Below are 12,950 nucleotides of genomic sequence, written 5' to 3'. Positions count from 1 at the left end.
GACTGTTGCATTCCAAATTGCCTATTTGTGAGTGGTGGGGTTAGTTCATGTCTATTTGATGATGAGAGTCATTTATTTTTATTTTTATCTTTTATTTAATGAATATAAATTTCCAAAGTACAGCTTATGGATTACAATGGCTTCCCCCCCCCCAATAACTTCCCTCCCACCCGCACCCCTCCCCTTTCCCGCTCTCTCTCCCCTTCCATTCACATCAAGATTCATTTTCAATTCTCTTTATATACAGAAAATCAGTTTAGTATATATAAAGATTTCAACAGTTTGCCCTCACATAGCAACACAAAGTGAAAAAATACTGTTGGAGTACTAGTTATAGCATTAAATCACAGTGCACAGCACATTAATGACAGAGATCCTACATGATATTTTTTTAAAAAATTGATTAATTTTCTATGTAATTTCCAATTTAACACCAAGTTTTTTTTTATTTTCAATTATCTTTATATACAGAAGATCAATTCAGTATATACTAAGTAAAGATTTCATCAGTTTGCACCCACACGTAAACACAAAGTGTAAAAATACTGTTTCAGTACTAGCTATATCATTACTTCACATTGGACAACCCATTAAGGACAGATCCCACATGGGACATAAGTACACAGTGACTCTTGATGTTGATTTAACAATTTGACACTCTAGTTTATGGCGTCAGTGATCTCCCTAGGCTCTAGTCATGGGTTGCCGAGGCTATGGAAGCCTTTAGGGTTCGCCAAGAGAGTTATTTTTTTTTTAAGATTTATTCATTCATTTCAAAGGCAGAGTTACACACAGAGAGAAGGAGAGGCTGAGAGAGAGGGAGAGAGGGAGAGAGGGAGAGAGGGAGAGAGAGAGAGAGGTCCTCCATCCACTGGTTCACTCCCCAAATGGCCGCAACAGCCCGAGCCATGCCGATCTGAAGCCAGGAGCCAGGAGCTTCCTCCGGGTCTCCACACGAGTGTAGTGACCCAAGCACTTGAGCCATCCTCCACTGCTTTCCCAGGCCATAGCGGAGAGCTAGATTGGAAGTGGAGCAGCTGAGACTCAAACCGGCACCCATAGGGGATGCTGGCACTGTAGGTGGCAGCTTTACCCACTATGCCACAGTGCCGGCCCTGAGTCATTTATTCTTAACAGATATTCTATCTTTAAGACTGAAATTATCTATGTACTACTCTTGTCTGCTGAATAAAATCCAGCAGATGATAGTCATTGAGTGGCACCTTTTGAATTGAAAACCATCTATAGGCGATGCAATTAGAGAAATACCTAGACACCATCTTGTTGGATTATGGTGGAGAGTTACTCAGAGTAAATTGTGGTTGTGATGGAAAAGGCACAATATAGGAAACCAGTTTCTATTTGGGATCCAGGTTATGAATCTGCATTTTGCACTGGGTATATTTGCTCTGTCTTTCTGAATTGTGTGGGGAATCTAATCAAATGTGACAGGAAATGGGAAATGGGAAATGCGATGGGAGTAGAGTTGATATTTGAATACATTTTAATATTTTATGAGATTTTATATGGTGTTTAAGCAGCCAGTGATCACATCTCGGATTTCTTGTGTTCTTTACTGTCAGATGACTTGGCAATTAATTACTGACAGCATACATTATAAATAGGCAGAGTAAGGTTGTGCGGAGAGCTCCCTATTACTGACTGAATAACAGCAGGCTCTAAGTATGTTTTTAATTTTCATGTTTATTTTTAAGCTTCTTGAAATCAGATGTATGAGTAAGGATTCCCCAGAGTGTAGAAACAGAAGCAATGAGATGTGTGTGAATCTCTCTCTCTCCTTCTCTCTCTCTGTGTATGTGAAGAGATTTATTGAGAGGCATAGACTCACATGATAATGAACATTGAAAAGGCTGACTATCTGCAATCCACAAGATGGAGACCAGGAGAGCCATGGTGTGGTTCCCATCCTAAACGGAAGGACTGAGAACCAGGAAACCTGATGGTGTCCCTTCCAGTCTGAGAGCTGGTAGGTTTGAGATCCCTAAGGAGGTGATGTTTCCATTCAAGTCCAGGGGCCGGCGCTGTGGTGCAGAGGATTAACACCCTGGCCTGAAGCGCCAGCATCCCATATGTATGCTGGTTCGAGACCCGGCTGCTCCTCTTCTGATCCAGATCTCTGCTATGGCCTGGGAAAGCAGTGGAAGATGGCCCAAGTGCTTGGGCCTTGCTTTGGATCAGCACAGCTCCAGCTGTTGCGGCCAACTGGGGAGTGAACCATTGGATGGAAGACCTCTCTCTCTCTCTTTCTCTCTTTCTCTGCCTCTCCTCTCTTTCTGTGTAACTCTGACTTTCAAATAAATAAATTAATTAATTTAAAAAAAGTCCAAAGGTAGCAAATGTTGCAGCTCAAGACAGGCAGGCGGTGGGGGGGGAGTTTCCTCTTGTTTTTAAGGTCTGCAGCCTTTTTGTTCTGTTCAAACTTTCAGCTTCTAGATGAGGTCCACTCACACTAGGAAGGGCAACCTGCTTCGCTCAGTCGATCTCATCCGGAATGACCACACAGAAACATCCAAAACAACAATGAACCAAATGTCTGAGAACACCGTGACCCCGTCAAGTCAACAAATAAATTAAGCATTGCATCAAGGAAGTTCTGTTTTCACTCACGTTGATGTGATTCTTCAGAAGTGGAAATAAAGGTTTTCTGGTGGCTACAGCCTGCGTGGGACACAGATGGTTTAGTCGCAAAGACAAATATTGACTCATCAACAACGATGATGACTTAAAAATAGCTTTTCTCAGTTTCAGATAAACAAGATATTTCATTTCCCAAAGAAATTGCTGTCTGAAAGAAGTAGCCATTAGGGGGCGCTCTGGTTGCAGCTGAAGAATACACTTATACTCTGTTTAGATGTTAACTTGGAACTCCAAGTCCAGGGTTTCATAGAGCCACAGAAAAAATATTTTCAAAAACATAAAAACCCCTAAATATCCTTTCACCACATAATTTGTAATCTGAACTGAGCCCAAAGTTACTTTATGGACTACAAGAGCCAACTGATAGACAAAGCTGGGCAGAATGGGAAAGGCACGGGGTTAACATTTCAGCCACTGCACAAAATAGCTGTGTACCCTTGATTCTATTGCTTCCTTTCTCCTCTAGCCCATGGCTGCCCTGTACCATGAAGGTGACAGAAGTTCGTGCCCATCACATTGGAGTCTGTGGATGTTTCCTAGGGGCTGTGGACTCCTGAGAGGATTTCATTTTTTTTAAATGTCAGTTTCCAAGAGACAATTCTCTTTAAGACAGTTCTCAAGAACCATTCTTAGGATTCTTATATTCTTGGGAGGTGATGCTCTTGAGAGGACTGTTTTAACCGTATTCTCAATCATGTGGGTGATAGACTCAAACTCAACTTCTGCCATGAGGTCTCAGGATTGTGTTGGCATTTGCGCTGACAAATATGCTGGTACCCTGTGATCCCTGTCTTGAAGTGACAGCGTTGAACTTCTAATGCATCGCTGAGGCTTTCTGGCTGACATTAGTTGGCGCTGTCAAAATGACAACAATTGACTTGTAATTACTGTGGTACTCGTGTTATAAAGACAAGATTTTCTCTTCTCCGGGAATAATGTGCAAGTGAAAGCACTGTCTTGGAACAGGCTTTGGAGTCGTAAGTCATTTTGCAAACTGGGATTCTGACTTGACATAATGAAAATCACTGAGAAGAGGAATGTAACTGCCACTTTCATTTCTTGGGCTAATAAAGTGAAAACAGAACAACGACGCATAACTAATATGTCCATACAAGTAAGAATGGGGTGACGATGGGGGTCAAAATATACCGCATGCAGAGAGGAGTGTTGCATGGTTGGGAAAGAGGTTAAGTAGGAGAATTGAGTCCTCATTTAGATAGTAGACAAGATAAATCAAAAGACCTGGTTCACGGCAGGCAGAAATATCCTCATGGGAAGGAAAAGATTAGTGCAGAACCTCCAACTCCTAAGAGTTTAGAAGCATTGGCTGTGAAAACCTCAGTACATCCTCATTATCTTGGACCAAACAACTCCGTTGATTGGTTCATGATAATAATGAATCATTGTTAAATGAGAAAATGCCAATGGCTCAGCATGCTCAAAAATAAAAATAAAATAGGCTATCAAGGAGTACACAGCACAGCCAAGCAAAAACCTAGCTTGTCTATCTTTCTATTATTAAGCCAACATCCATGTTTTAGCTTCAGCAAAACAGTTTTATACATAACATTGAACTTGTTTTTTTTTTTTTTTAAATTAAAGCAGTTTTGTAGTTTGACTTCTGGGTGATTATCCTGAAAACACATCATGTTAAGGTGCGGGGCAGGGGTGTAAATAAGATACTAACATTCACTTCTAGTCTCCTTGTAGTTTATTGAGAGTCCACTTTGCATGGTCTCAGCAAGTCCCTGCTCTCTGGTATAAGAGCTCTTCCTGCTCCTACACAGCCCTAGAACCTGCTAGATAAGTGGGAAAGAGGAACTATGGGATCATCAGGAAGGTTCTGCAAAGTGGCCAATCCGGTCACAGATCACCGGGAATGGACCGTGTTATGCCGACTCTGCACTCTGAGAGTTCTTGCTATGGGACGTAATTCCATAGATGACAACCGAGGATGGTTTACTGGAAAATAAAGCTTTCAGCTCCTTTTGCTGACTTGACTTCAATCGAACAAAGTCTTGACACACAGAAAGATGTTAAGAAGAGGATATGCAGGAAGGTGCTGAGGGAAACTTGGAACTGGAGAAGGGCTTTGCCCCCTCCTCCCTCAGTCTCACAGCTGAAAGGGAGAGGACAAATGTAAGGGGCCATAGTTTACTGGGACTTCCCGTGTGCAGTGCCATTACATTTCTAGGAGAGCGGTTCACCTTGCCTTTGTTCCCCATTCTCAGCCCTATGGGGAACTTCTATATTGAACTTTTTCTAAGAGAGGCAATAAGTCTTATTAAGGGAGTGTTTCTATTTATCTCATAGAATCTCTACTCCCTCACTCCCAGGAAGAAGTTTGGATTATGTTTTATCAGCCTCACCAAGGGACTGTGGCAAGATGGAACTTAGTCTCTGTGGAGGGAACATTTGGGTAATAAAAGAAGAAGGAAATAGGGGTCTTTGGGTGCTCATTTGAGATGAATTCTGTATGGATTGAGTGTGACCAGAGGGGAATAAGTAAGACTACAGGAATGACAACAAAAACACTTAGCTCCACCTTTGGAATTCTGAGGATATTCTTGTGAAATTGAAACTCTGCGGAACATAGTGGAATAATTACGGGAATGTGGTCTTATTGAAGTTATACAACAATAATGGGGGTAGGGATTCATTTACATACCCATTGTAGAGTTGAAGAAACTGAATCTGAAAGAAGTTAGGTCATACATCTAACAAGCGACAGGTCTAGGCTGCAACCCAAACCTGACACCTGGCTGGTTGGTTCTCTTTCCACATCACCCTGCCTGCTCATTCTCTACCTCTGTCTCCCAAACTTTTCATCTTCATTCCTCACTCTCACATCTGGACCCACTCTGATTGAAAACATATAAGGGATCCAGAGTTTGGGCAAGCCCGAAACTCTGTGGCCAGGAGACACCAAGAGGGACCCATATCCGTAATTGTAGGTCTATTGCAGCATGTCTACCTGTGCCTGTTAAATCAGAATTTCCATTTCAGCAAGATCCTTAAGTGACTAGTATGAGTACTGGAGTTTGAGACACAATTGCTTGAACTTACCCAGCTAAATTACTATAGGTAATACAAATTTAGGGCTCTATCATTAACTTTTGAAAAATAGAAAAGACCACATTTTAAAGCTTTACACCTCAGTTCAGGAACTGAACAGAGGAGTCATTGCCATACAAGTTCACAAGGAGGTTGTGGATTTTAATGGACTTTCATGAAGAATGCACAGATGTTCACCGAACATTTGCAACATGGAAGGCACACATTTGCTTTCATTCATTCATCACGAAATTCCTGTGAGACCAACAAGCCTCCTTTTTGGCCAGGGAACTGATGCATAGTGGGGCCCAGCAACTTGCTCAAAGTTTCACGTTTGGTTAGTGCAAAGGTGGACACTTGAGTCATGGTTGTTAGCCTGTAGGCCAGACACGGTGAGCAACTGGGGCGTGAACCAGCAGGTGGGAGTTCCTTCTGTCTCTCTCCTTCTCTCTGCCCTGCCCCCATCTCAAACATACAAATTAAATAATTATATAACTTAATTTTTTTTAAAATTTGGAGCTCACTACCAAGTCACAGGGCCAGGGTAGCAAGCCACAGATTCTGCACTCAAGCTGAGAAAAATCCTACCAGGCAGGTGAAAATCATTCTGTCTTGTAATGAAATTTGGAGATGTCTATGCGTGGGAATAAAGTAGATTGTTCTGTCTTGAAGAAGCATACCCCATAATCAATGACACCAAATATACTGGATCTTTAAAGACTTGAGGAATTCTTAGAAGTGATAAAATATTTTTTTTCATTACTTCTGATAATATACAAGGGATCTAGAAAAATGAAGTTTTAAGTTAAATATGGTATATTTAACACACATGTTTATTTCTATTTCCCCTGTGAAGCCCCAGTGGAGTGACCATTAAGGAATGATGAGTGTAAATGCCAGAATTCCTGTGTTTAGGACAATATCTTCATGGATTCTAGGATGGTGAATGTGGACTTCTTTTTCTTGAAAGTATTTTTTTACTTACTTATTTTCATTTTATTTGAAAGGGAGAGAGTGAGTGAGACAGAGACAGACACAGAGGTCTTCCAATTGCTGGTTCACTCTCCAAATACCTGCCACAGCCAGGGACGGGCTAGGCAGAAGCCGGGAGCCAGGAACCCAATCCAAGTCTCCTGCTTGGATGGTAAGGACCCAAATACTTGGGCCATCACCTGCTGTCTCCCAGGAAGCTGGATGGAAAGTTGAGCAGCTGAAACTTGAACCAGGCACTTCTATGTGGGATGCAGGTATCCCAAGTGGCAACTTAACAGCTGATCCAAACACCCATCCCGAACTTCTTTGTTAATTACAACAGAAGGAAAATTAACTTCTCTGAAAATAAAGTGTTAGGAATTACACTCTGACTTATAAAGAGGGAGCAGGCTTGGGGTGTTCTGGGAACAAGAAAAAGTGCTGAGATAGAGAAAACCTTAGCTAGAAGGAGGCTGGTGTGTGGTACCCAAGGGAAAAGACACCTCCCAGGTGGCTGTCCGTGGTGGTGGTGTTGATGAGAGTGGGAAGAAGTAGAAAAATGTCAAATAGTGTACTTTTGGTATTTCCTGTAACCTGCCCTGCTTCTAAGCATGCTTGATTTTTCCCAGCTAACCATGAAAGTTTGCCACACCCAGTAGGTTGCTGCTGGCATTCTGGAAAATGAAGCAGAAGGGGCTGAAAATAGGTGAGCTTCCTCCCTCTGACTCCTTACCCACCACCATTTCAGAATCTTCACTGATGTGGTACAGACCTGTTATACACCAGGACAACAAACAAGGTGATGAAGGGAGGAATCTGGCATAAGTAGTATGCCCTAACTCTTAGAGTGAAAATCTGTGGCTAGAAGACCTGGGTGCACTTCTTAGACTATAGATACAAGGTCTCATTATCAAGTAAGTTTGTGAAGCTTATATTTTTTAACCTTTAAACTATTAATATAAAGGGAACACACTTCATGTATTTGATAGACACAATTCTAAGAAGATAACCATGTTTTCTTCCTCCTCTCCTTCCTTCATTCCCCCTTTTTCCTTTCTTCCTTTTTACTTTTTTTTTTTTTTTTTTGCGATAACGTACTAGAAGGACCATTGTTTCACAGGAAAATAGACAAGGGCTATAAACAATAATCAAATCATAAGATGTCAGTCTCCTTATATTTTTTTTTTTGTATTTTGTAGTAACTACCACAAAATTGTTAGCGAAAACATGATATTTGCCTTTTTTGTTACTGACTTATTTAAGCACAATAGTCTCCAGTTGCATTCCTTTTGTTAAAAAGGGGTTTTATTCCTTTTCATGGCTGAGTAGTATTCCATCGTGTATATATACCACAATTTCTTTATCTAGTGAAGGACCCCAAATCTGGGAATCCAATGCACTCAGGTGGTCGCCCAAAAACCCAACCTCCAGACCAGAAGATGGAAGAGCAAGAGGATTTTTATTAGGCGTTTGCGCAAACGGGCTCCCCAGCACCACAGGCGGTCAAGAGCGTAAGAGAGCCCCGAGCAGGGGTTACAGGCAGTTTTTAAAGACAATAGCCACCTGATTAACATGTGTATGCAGAGCATTTGGTGATTAGCTATTTTGAAGGGCAAACTCTTGTTGCGATTTTAGCGAGGGAAGGGGTAAGTTTATACAGTGGTCACAGAACCTTATTGCAACTCTTTTCCTGACTCCTGCAAGCGTTATCGGGTGAGACAGTTACACAGAGCAGTTTCCCAAGGTAATTCTGCAGGCGGGTGGAGACACAGTTATCTTAAGGAATGTCTACTGTCAGCAGCCAAACTTTTTAACCCTTACTATAATATTATTTTAATATTTACTTTTAGCAGGGGTCTTACACTAGTCATCAGTTGATGGACATCTGGGTTGATCTATATCTACGCTATTGTGAATTGAGCTGCTATAAACACGAGGGTGCAAATGACTCTTTCATATGCTGATTTCATTTCCTTTTGGTAAATTCCCATGAGTGAGATGGCTGGGTCATATGTATGGTACATTGATTTTCAGATTTCTGAGGAATCTCCATGCTGTCTTTCATAATAGTTGAACTAGTTTCCCACTAATAGCAGATTGGGGTACCTTTTTCTCTACATCCTCATTAGCATTGATTATTTTTTATTTTTGGATGATGGCCATTCTACCTGGGACGAGATGAAACCTCATGGTGATTTTCATTTGCATTTCCTTGTTGGCTAGTGATCTTGAGCACTTTTTCATGCGTCTGCTGGCCATTTGTATTTCATTCTCTGAAAATGTCTGTTTATATCCTTTACCCATTTCTTTTTTTAAATTTATTTATTTGAGAGGTAGAGTTACAGACAGTGAGAAAGAGAGAAAGGTCTTACCTCTATTGGTTTATTCCCCAAATGGCCACAATGGCTGGAGCTGCGCCGACCCAAAGCCAGGAGCCAGGTGCTTCTTCCTGGTCTCCCATGTGGGAGCAGGAGACCAAGCACTTGGGCCATCTTTTACTGCTTTCTCAGGCCACAGCAGAGAGCTGGACTGGAAGAGGACCAACCGGGACTAGAACCAGTGCCTATATGGGATGCTGGCGCCACAGGTGGAGGATTAACCTGTGCCATGGCGCCAGCCCACTTAACCCATTTCTAAACTGGATTATTTGTTTCTTGTTGTTGAGATTCTTGAGATCTTTATATATCCAGGATATTAATCCTTTATCAGATGTATTGCTTAAAAAATATTTTCTTCCATTCTGTCAGTTGCCTCTTTACTTTGTTGAGAGTTTCCTTTACAGTGTAGAAGTTTCTTTGTTTGATGTAATCTTTTTAAAAGAGAGATATTCTTTTATTTTTATTATCACTTTATAAATAGGTGCAATAGTGCATTTTAAATAGGAAAATAAATGTCAATACATATTTTTATCCAAAGAAAACTTTTATTTAATGAGTACAAATTTCATAAGTACAACTTTAGGAATATAGTGATTCTTCCCACCATACCTACCCTTCCACCTCCAGCCCTACCCCCACCCCCACCTCCTCCTCCCTCTCTCATTCCCAGTCCCATTCTCCATTAAGAAAAACAAAATTGCTCCTCAATGGTTAAGACAGGGCTGCTCAAGTCATTCCTTCTCAAAGTGTCAATTTCACTTCTACAGGTTTCCTTTTAGGTGCTCTATTAGTTATCATAGATCAGGGAGAACATATAGTATTTGTCCCTTTGGGACTGGCTTATTTCGCTAAGTCTGATGTTTTCCAGATTCATCCATTTTGTTGCAAATGACTGGATTTCATTTTTTTTTTTACCATTGTGTAGTATTCCACAGAGTACATATCTCATAATTTTTTTACCCTGTCTTCCATTGAGGACATTTAGGTTGATTCCATGTCTTAGCTATTGTGAGTTGAGCTGCATTGCTGTAGCCTAATTTGTCTATTTTTACTTTTATTGCTTGTGCCTCTGAGATCTTATCTAAGCAGTCTTTGCTTATGCCAACGTCCTGTAGAGTTTCTCTAATGTTTTCTTCTAGCAATTTGATGGTATCGGGTATAGATTTATATCCTTGATCCATTTTGAGCTGATTTTTGTGTAAAATGTTAGGTAGTAGTCTTACTTCATACTTGTGCATGCTAAGATCCAGTTTTCCCAACGCCATTTGTTGGAGAGACTGTCCTTTGTCCAGGTGGTGATTTTAGCTCATTTTTCAAATATGAGTTGGTTGTAGCTGCATGGATTAATTTGGTGTTTCTATTCTGTTCCATTGGTCTATATGCTTATTCTTGTACCAGTACCAGGTTATTTTGATTATAACAGCCTTGTAGTATGTCTTGAAATCTGACATAGTTATGCCACCAGCTTTGTTTTTGTTATTTAATATTGTTTTGGCTATTCAGGGTCTCTTGTGTTTCCACATGAGTTTTAGCATCAGTTTTTCTCTCTCTGAGAAGAATGTTTTGTTATTTGGATTGGGATTGCATTGAATCTGTAAATTGCTTTGGATAGTATGGACATTTTGATGATATTAATTCTTCCAATCCATGAACATGAAAGATTTTTTCCATTGATTGTTTTGTGTCCTCTTTTATTTCTTTCCTTAATGTTTTGTGATTTTCATTGTAGAGATCTTTAACATCCTTGGTTAAATTTATTCCATAGTATTTATTTTTTTTGGTAGCTTTTGTGATTGGTATGATGTTACAAGTTCTTTCTCAGCCATGATATTGCTTATGTATACAAATGCTATTGATTTTTAATTTTTTTTAAAGATTATTTATTTGAAAGACAGAGTTACACAGGGAGGTAGACAGAAGGAGAGAGAGGTCTTCCATCTGCTGATTCACTCCCCAGATGGCTGCAATGGCGGGAGCTGTGCTGATCCAAAGCCAGGAGCCAGGAGCTTCTTCCAGGTGTCCCACATGGGTGCAGGGGCACAAGGACTTGGGGCATCTTCTACTGCTATCCCAGAACATAGCAGAGAGCTGGATCGGAAGAGGAGCAGCCAGGACTAGAACCGGTGCCCATATGGGATGCCAGCGCTTCAGGCCAGGGTTTTCACCTGCTGCACCACAGAGCTGGCCCCGATTTTTAATTTTTTTTAAATAGTTATTTGAAAGACAGAGCTACAGAGAGGGAGAGAGAATGAGAGACAGATTTTCCATTGACTGGTTTACTCCCCAGATGGCCACAATGGCCAGTGTTGGGCTAGACTGAAGCCAGGAGCCTCGAGCTTCATCTGGGCCATCTTCCACTGCTTTTCGAAGGTCATTAGCAGGGAGCTGGATTGGAAGAGGAGCAACTGGGACTCCAGTTAGTGCCCATATGAGATGCTAGCATTGTAGGCAGTGGTTTTACCTACTACACCACTGTGCCAGCCCTAGATTCATATTTTCACCTGGCAATGTCTGGCTATTCAATGCTAGCTTGACTGAGCCTGTCAGTCCCTCTTACAGATGAACAATTTGACCAGTGGCAATTGACCTGCTGGCTTGGGTGAAACCAAAGTCCCCTTTCCTTATTTTTTCCTTATTTCAGCCAGCTGTGGCCCCTTGGCTGTAATGACATGCGCTTATGCACCTAACACTTGCCTTCTGGGTAACTCCTGAGCTGATAGGTGGCTGTCCTGCTCAGGGGTAGAGGCCCTCAGTGGGTGCATGGCCCTGACCATGGGTGTGGGATTTTGACCTTTAGTGCCAAGACACCTAGTTGGCTGGAAGGGATGAGGAAGGTTTCGAGCAATAGTGGGAGTACAGTGGGGAAGAGCAGCCGGCTCCCTGTCTCAGCGCCAACTGGGCCCTGGTGAGATGTTGGGAGTGATAGAGGTGTATGCTCTATCACCTTCACTAATACGCAACCAACACAGTGCACAGGACAAGCCCTGTCTGATTATAAAAACTGCCGGGGATGGGGTCAACTCCGAGACTGTGTCCTGTCAACAGTGACTAGCCCCAGCATGTAAGCCAGTGGACTTGTGTATAAGCACATCATTTCATAACCTTACAATGCATTTGACATCATGCAAGCAAACTCCAACAACCATGACCTCACTAAGTGGAGTGTCTTGTTCTTGCAGAGTTTCAGGATCTGACTGGGAGTCCCAAATTCAGAAGACTCAATTTATAATTCTAAATCTAAAGCATTGTCAGAGGTTCAAAACATTTGGTCAAAATAAAAATATGCTGGTAATATACATTTAACCTGAGCACTTTAACCAAAGCTGTGGGCCAGATCTAATCAGAATTAAGATAGTCACTCCATCATCAAAACAGGCAGATTAACTCCCTTAAGAGTCAGCTCCCCCAAAATCATGACTCAATATTGGCAACAGAAAAAATACATAAAATCTTCCCCAAGGCGCATAAAATTCTCATTATTTAAGTCAGTTACAACAGTACAGGAAAATTTTGATTAAAAGGGTTAACACATGACATCATTATATTTAAGCCTGGAAAACATTTAAGTATTAACCAATCATGTTTTGTTTAAGACCTAGCTCCATAAATGTCATCACGAATATTTTCAGAGTTACAACTGGGTGCCAGAACTACTTCAAATAGACGTTCACAATAACTCAGCAGTTGATAGCATGTTGGAAAGTACAGCAGGTTCAGACTTTTTACCTTTGGGGTCTCAGGACCTACCATGGAGGGCAATGGTGATCAGAGAGCTCTGGGTTTAAGAAGTTGAACAAGGCATGTATTGGCCCCAACCGAAGAGCAGAAGGATTTTTTTTTCCTTTAAAAAATATTTGTTTATTTATTTGAAAGGAAGAGTTACAGAGA

Source organism: Lepus europaeus, chromosome 9 (genome assembly GCF_033115175.1).
Source record: "Lepus europaeus isolate LE1 chromosome 9, mLepTim1.pri, whole genome shotgun sequence".
Taxonomy (NCBI): domain Eukaryota; kingdom Metazoa; phylum Chordata; class Mammalia; order Lagomorpha; family Leporidae; genus Lepus; species Lepus europaeus.
Note: the sequence above shows the minus strand (reverse complement) of the source record.